Source organism: Sinocyclocheilus grahami, unplaced genomic scaffold (genome assembly GCF_001515645.1).
Source record: "Sinocyclocheilus grahami isolate Dianchi unplaced genomic scaffold, SAMN03320097.WGS_v1.1 scaffold1301.1, whole genome shotgun sequence".
Taxonomy (NCBI): domain Eukaryota; kingdom Metazoa; phylum Chordata; class Actinopteri; order Cypriniformes; family Cyprinidae; genus Sinocyclocheilus; species Sinocyclocheilus grahami.
In genome coordinates this window covers 218608-224891 of record NW_015506480.1, presented here as the reverse complement: position 1 = coordinate 224891, position 6284 = coordinate 218608, and the positions used below count along the sequence as shown (strand labels likewise).

General features: G+C 43.8%; 1 protein-coding gene and 1 long non-coding RNA gene across 3 annotated transcripts in view; both read right to left on the bottom strand.

Moving 5' to 3' along the window:
- LOC107569001 (kelch domain-containing protein 1-like) overlaps positions 1-6284 on the bottom strand; it is a 52041-nt gene that overhangs the window by 19704 nt on the left and 26053 nt on the right. The window lies entirely within an intron of this gene.
- LOC107569005 (uncharacterized) lies at positions 4338-5778 on the bottom strand. The gene is made up of 3 exons (XR_001606845.1): positions 5768-5778; positions 5499-5501; positions 4338-4484 (listed from the first exon to the last, which is right to left on the bottom strand). It is a non-coding gene; the product is annotated as an uncharacterized lncRNA (long non-coding RNA).

The following is a 6284-nucleotide window of genomic DNA, read 5'->3' as shown; positions in this document are numbered from 1 at the left end:
CACCAGTGTGCAGCATCCACCTGGATGATGCGACGGCAGCCATATGCCCACCACACACCAGCTCATTGCAATCAGCAGATACAGGGATGGTTAGGAGGCCATGATGGTCAGAGGCCAATGGGTGAATTTGGCCAGGATGCCGGGGTTACACCCCTACTCTTTTTCGAGGGACATCCTGGGATTTTTAATGACCACAGAGAATCAGGACCTCGGTTTAACGTCTCATCCGAAAGACGGTGCTTTTTTTCTGTATAGTGTCCCCGTCACTACACTGGAGCTTTAGACCCTGAGCACCCCCTGCTGGCCTCACTAACACCTCTTCCAGCAGCGACCTAGTTTTCCCAGGAGGTCTCCCATCCAGGTACTGACCAGGCTCAACCCTGCTTAGCTTCAATGGGCAACCAGTCTTGGGCTGCAGGGTGATATGGCTGCTAACAAATCACGACGGTACTCCACAGAACGTGACTTGATGCTGATTGGACTATATATCCAGAGGCAGCACAAGCAGTCTAGAACAGTGACAGCTGTGATATATATATAAATTGCATGTTTGTCACACTTTAATGTTTCAGATCATCAAAACAAATTTAAATATTAGTAAAAGATAACACAACATGCAGTTTTTAAATGAAGGTTTTTATTATTAAGGGAAAACAAAATCCAAAACTACATGGCCCTGTGTGGAAAAGTGTTTGCCCCCTAAACCTAATAACTGGTTGGGCCACCCTTAGCAGCAACAATCATCTATGCAGAATTGTTGTAATTCAGCCACATTGGAGGGTTTTTGAGCATGAACTGCCTTTTTAAGGTCATGCCACAGCATCTCAATAGGATTCAGGTCAGGACTTTGACTAGGCCACTCCAAAGTCTTCATTTTGGTTTTCTTCAGCCATTCAGAGGTGGACTTGCGGGTTTTTTTTGGATCATTGTCCTGCTGCAGAACCCAAGTTCGCTTCAGCTTGAGGTCACGAACAGATGGCCGGACATTCTCCTTCAGGATTTTTTGGTAAACAGCAGAATTCATGGTTCCATTTATCACAGCAAGTCTTCCAGGTCCTGAAGCAGCAAAACAGCCCCAGACCATCACACTACCACCACAATATTTTACTGTTGGTATGATGTTCTTTTTCTGAAATGCAGTGTTACTTTTACGCCAGACGTAATGGGACACACACCTTCCAAAAAGTTAAACTTTTGTCTCGTCAGTCAACAGAGTATTTTCCAAAAGGTCTTGGGGATCATCAAAATGTTTTCTGGCAAAACTGAGGCAAGGCTTTATGTTCTTTTTGCTCAGCAGTGGTTTTCGTCTTGGAACTCTGCCATGCAGACCATTTTTGCCCAGTCTCTTTCTTATGATGGAGTTCAAGGTTATTTTCATAAACGAAAACTAAAACAAAAATGATTGATGAAAAAACTATTTCGTAAACTGAAATAAAATAAAAATGGCAAAATAATTCAAAAACTAAAACGAAACGAAACTAACAACAGTTATTGAAAAACTAACTGAAATAAAATAATAATTATAAAAAATAAATAATCGTTTTAGTAATAATTACGTTCTCACCACTTCGCGGAATAGGCTTTCGGACAAATGTGCATAGGCTAAATCACATCATAAACATGCTTATAATTCTTCATAAATGAAAAGAACATATTCAAATATGAACCTTTAGCCTACTGTTAAATGCAATTGCCGTTATTATTAAATTTCATTAGTCCCAGTTATGATTTATGCGCAGTTGTTCAGAGAAAAGTGAGCAAGACACGACAGTTACAATATATCATGATTGTTAAAAAAGAAATCTAACCGTCATAACCAAATTAGGCTACATTTATTGTCATATTAAATATCTCAATACACATCATTAGATGACATTAAGCACAACTTGTGTAGATTTATTTAGTAAAAAGGCTTGCCTGATTAATTTTGGCGTATATTTGTATACTTTTACCATTTAATCAATCTCGGTATGCGTTAAATATATATATATATATATATATACACAAACACACACACGCACACACACACACAAAATATTCTACAGTTGAAATGATTTATGAAAATTTTAATACACATGCTGTTTTGGTAGCAAGTTCTATATATAAAACACTTAAAATCTTATATATATTCTTATATGTTATAAATCGTATTCTTATATTGTCACGGTGCGCCTACGGTGAGGAGCGAGGAACAAGGAACAAGGAGAATGCTGGAGAATCAGGATACACAGTCTTTATTAACATTGACAGCACAGGAATCACACGTAGGACATGGGGATTGACGTTCAATTCCAGACAAGGGAAACTCAGAAACGGGGGGGGGGGGGGGGCGCCCTGGAGGCTGGTGCAGGACTGGGACTTGGGGAATACCTCCAGGGCGGATCAGGCAGTCCAGGGTGCCATGACGGCACAGGGAGCTCAGGGGCCATGACGGAGCAGGGAGCTTGGGGCGCCATTGTGGAGCAGGCAGACTAGGAAGCCATGGCGGAGCAGACAGTTCAGGAGGCCATAGCAGAGCAGCCAGTTCAGGAGGCCATGGCGGAGCAGACAGTTCAGAAGGCCATGGCGGAGTAGGGATCTCAGGAGGCCATGGCTGGATGGTCACTACACTACAGATGGACCCATACTACCCCTCCCCCCAAATCCTTGGAGAGAATATTGTCTTTAGAGGCCCTCAGTAGGCCTAACTCTAACGAACTGTGGCCCTCACTGGGCTTGACTTGGGGACTGGAGCCCTCCTTGGGCTGGAGATGGGAACTGGAGCCCTTTCTGTGCTAGACACGGGGACTGGAACCCTCTCTGGGCTAAACTCGGGGCCTGGAGCCCTCCGTGGGCTAAACTCGGGAACAGGAGCCCACTCTGGGCTGGATTCAGGGACTGGGAAGCTGGCACTGGAGCAAACTCAGGGGCTGGAGCCGACACTGGACCGAGCTGTGGGGCTGGAGCCGACACTGGAGTGAGCTCTGGGGCTGGAGCCGACTGCAATTCTCCTCCTTAGATTCTCCTCTAGGTTCGGGGTGAAAGGCGTGGTCGGCGGGCTTAACTTCGGAGTGGCCAGCAGGCTTGACAGCAGAGATTCCGGCGGGACTGGAACCCTCTCTGGGCTAAACTCGGGGCCTGGAGCCCTCCGTGGGCTAAACTCGGGAACAGGAGCCCACTCTGGGCTGGATTCAGGGACTGGGAAGCTGGCACTGGAGCAAACTCAGGGGCTGGAGCCGACACTGGACCGAGCTGTGGGGCTGGAGCCGACACTGGAGTGAGCTCTGGGGCTGGAGCCGACTGCAATTCTCCTCCTTAGATTCTCCTCTAGGTTCGGGGTGAAAGGCGTGGTCGGCGGGCTTAACTTCGGAGTGGCCAGCAGGCTTGACAGCAGAGATTCCGGCGGGCATGAGTGAGCGGCGGCCCACGAGCTTGACTTTGGAGCGGCCGGCAGGCTGGAGAGAGCCGCGGCCGGCGGGCTTGATATATATACGTATATAAAAAAGTTAACATTTACAATTTTTTTAAACTGTTTTTTGTTTTTTTGTCAAAACCTGTATGTTCTTTTTTTGTTATGGAGTTGTTGCAGAAGTTGCTACCAAAACAGCTTGTGTAGCAAAATTTTCCTAAATTATTTCAACTGCAGAATCTTGTACACACACACACACATCATTTATATTATAAAAACTGGAGGTATCCCCCTGCTTCTCATAACCGTCTCACATCATTTGGAAATATTTTGTAAACATACTTTTTTGTAAACATTCTTTACTAGCTGATAAGGCTTTTATTTTGACAGCTTTCTGTGAAGTAGTAATGGGAAGTTCGGTTCTTTTCCTTCAAACCGGTTCTTTCGGACAGTTCGATTCAATAAACCGGTTGAAAAAAACGGTTCACCAGTTCTTTTACACTTGATGTAATGACGTCATTGGCGATGACGTAATGGCGTTAAGTCTATCGCGGGCTTAACACATTCAATTATAAAGTCAGTAATCATAACATCAGTCAATTAAAACATCATTATAATCTGATACGTTTCTTACAATTTGGATTTTTGTATCTAAAGCATCAACACATATACAGGCAGTGATCTGCAAACTAGGATGTTTTACAGTTATGACGTCAATAAATTAGTCTTCATCAGCGCAGAAACTATGCTCCACTTACTATGTATAATCCATTACGGTTTATTTGTAATTAAGTAAACTTACGTTTCGCCGGATTGCCCTTCATTCAAGCCTTCGGTTTACCCGCGCTCATAACATTAGCACAGAATCAGTTGTCCAAAAGAACCAGTTCGGTTCAGACGTGCTGTGTCAGTCATAGTAGGCAATCTGTTCTGTAGTTTCACACTGAATCACGCATGCGCAGTATCATCAGCTCATCGGTTCTCAAATCGGACATGTCTGAAAGAAACGGTTCTAAGTTCAGTATACTGGTGATCCGAAAACCGATGCAACCGGTTCTTGACTCGAGCGGCATGCTGCACGCACGTTCAATGTATTCTACCTCTCTTTAATTTTATTGCATTTATTTACATTTGTTTGGCACAAATGTACCAACACAGCTAAATTGATTTTTATTAAATTTGAGATTTAATTAATTAAATCAATTTTTATTTTATTTTATTCTATTATTATTATTTTTATTTTTTTTTAACTTTCCCTTTTTAATCTCTTACAGCTATTAGGACCCCTTTTGTTTGTTTTGTTCTACTTTTACCTTATTTTAGTTATTTTACCATCACCATCTTCGCGTTTTGTATAGGATTACAGTAGTTCTAGCAACTGTTGTTTCCTTAATGAGTTATACAGGTTATTAGTAGCCTAATCCCTGTTCCCTCTCTACTTTCTCCTCACTCCTCAGTGCCAGACCTAATACATTGAAGGGCAGCTACTGTTCAACACAATGTAGGTCAAGATAGAACTAGGAACAATTCCCACTTTTTCTTTTTCTTTTGATGAGGCATTTGGTGGGTCCCTGCTAGTTTAACTAACAGTCTAACCCTAGGTTTATGAAGTCTATTGCAGCATCACCCACAAGTGACACCTGCTTAGCCATATCTCATATCTCATAACTAAAATAGGTAAAATCTTCCTTTTTTTCTTTTTTGTGAGTTCATCTTATTTTATGTCAGTTTCGTCATAGTGACCAAACCCGTGAACCATCAGTGCTTTAAGTAATAGTTTGACTACATGTATAGCCCGGTCATCAGCTGACCCCTGCTTACGGCCCCCTCAACAAAGTTACTCAAACTTTCCCTTTGTGTTCATGAACACAAAAACATAGCACCCTACCTCACTAGCTGCCTCTCACCAGCGATTCATACCTTACATGGCCTACACAGCCGTTCCCCATAGAGATAGTTTAACACCTCTGGACGTACTTGCATTTATCTTGCCCCTTTCTCTCTCTGGTGTTCCCACAAGTGTGCCAGTATGTCGCAAACATTCCACAGAAATCCAGCCCTGCCAGCTCACCAGGACCACATGGACACTTAGCAGAGCACTGTAATGGACATCCTTCAGCTCCAAGCAGCCAACGACCTGCAATGGCAAAGAAAGGAACAGCGAGACTGCGACATAAGTGAACACCTGACCAGCATCATCCTCTCCTCGGCCCACACCCTCAAGGGCCTCAGACAGGAGGTAAATGAGCTGAAACTGCAAGTCACAGAATTCTGCAGAGAACTGACACCTGCTCAACGAGAGAAAGCACAGAACGGATGCAAAGAACCTCACAGAATGGTGCGACAGAAGGAAATCACCAGTCTTCAGGAGGCTCTAACAGCTGCTATACCCCAAGCGCCGCTGGAAAAAGCCATCAGACAGGACTTGAAAAGAGTTTCACACAAAGTCACTGTTAAAAACAACATATGTAAAACTAAATGAGAGAGACACCAGATCTAAGGCCTTACAAGGCCAGCTGCATTTAAAGAGGAGCTTTACATGGTTCAGAAAGAATTTTAACAGTCCTACCAACTGCGCATAGACTCAAGCAAAAGACAGCCTGCTGAACATCATGTCGCAAGCAGTGCAAGCCCTCCACGCCTGTGCACAGCTACGAAAGGGGGGGAAAGGGAGCCAAAGCCTTCTGCTTGACACTTCACAAGTCAGCTCCCTGAAAACCTCTGCAGCTGCAGAAGAAAAAAAAAAAGTTTAATTCAGGCGACCCGAAACAACGCATGTGAATGCCACCTGCAAGCAGCCGAGGTGAATTCAATGTCACAAATGAACTGGAATATGCTTGTAGACCACAAGGTGAACAGACAGGGAAAACACGAAACAGAATTTCCCCTGGCTAGC